The following is an 818-nucleotide window of genomic DNA, read 5'->3' as shown; positions in this document are numbered from 1 at the left end:
TGCCCCGGGGGGTCCCGGCAGTGCTGACTCGGGGCTCTCGGTACATCGGGGGTCCTGGAGGGGCTGACGGGGGTTCCGCTGTACCCCAGCGGTCCCGGTGGCACTGACACAGGGAGGGTCTCGGTGTCCCGGTGGTCCCACGCTGATCTGTGAGGGGGGTTCCCTGTGGCCCGGTGCTGACCCGGGAGTGATCCTGGTGGCCCAGTGGCCCCACACTGACCCAGGGAGAGTCCTGGTGGTCCCACACTGACCCAGGGTGGTTTCCCGGTGCCCCTATGGCCCTGTGATGACCTGGGGGATCCTGGTGGTCCCGGTGCCCTGGTGGTCCCACGCTGACCCGGGGGGGGTCCCGGTGCCCCTATGACCCCACACTGACCCAGGGGGGTGTCTCCGTGCCCTGGTGGTCCCAGCACTGACCCAGGGAAGGTCCCAGTGGTCCCACACTGACCCAGGGAGGGTCTCAGTGCCCCTATGACCCCACACTGACCCAGGGGGTGCTCCCAGTGGTCCAGTGGCCCCGGCACTGACCCGAGGGGGATTCCTGGTGCCCCTATGGCCCTGTGATGACCTGGGGGATCCTGGTGGTCTCAGTGCCCCTGTGACCCCACACTGACCCAGGGGGGGTCCCAGTGCCCCGGCGGCCCCGCACTGACCCAGGGGGGTTCCTGGTGCCCCTGTGACCCCACACTGACCCGGGGGGGGTCCTGGTGCCCCTATGACCCCACACTGACCCGGGGGGGGTCCCAGTGCCCCTGTGACCCCACACTGACCCAGGGGGGGTCCCAGTGCCCCTGCGGCCCCGCACTGCCCGCGGGGCG

This window comes from Corvus brachyrhynchos, unplaced genomic scaffold (genome assembly GCF_000691975.1).
Source record: "Corvus brachyrhynchos isolate BGI_N302 unplaced genomic scaffold, ASM69197v1 scaffold1061, whole genome shotgun sequence".
Lineage (NCBI taxonomy): Eukaryota > Metazoa > Chordata > Aves > Passeriformes > Corvidae > Corvus > Corvus brachyrhynchos.
This window is presented reverse-complemented; position numbering follows the sequence as displayed.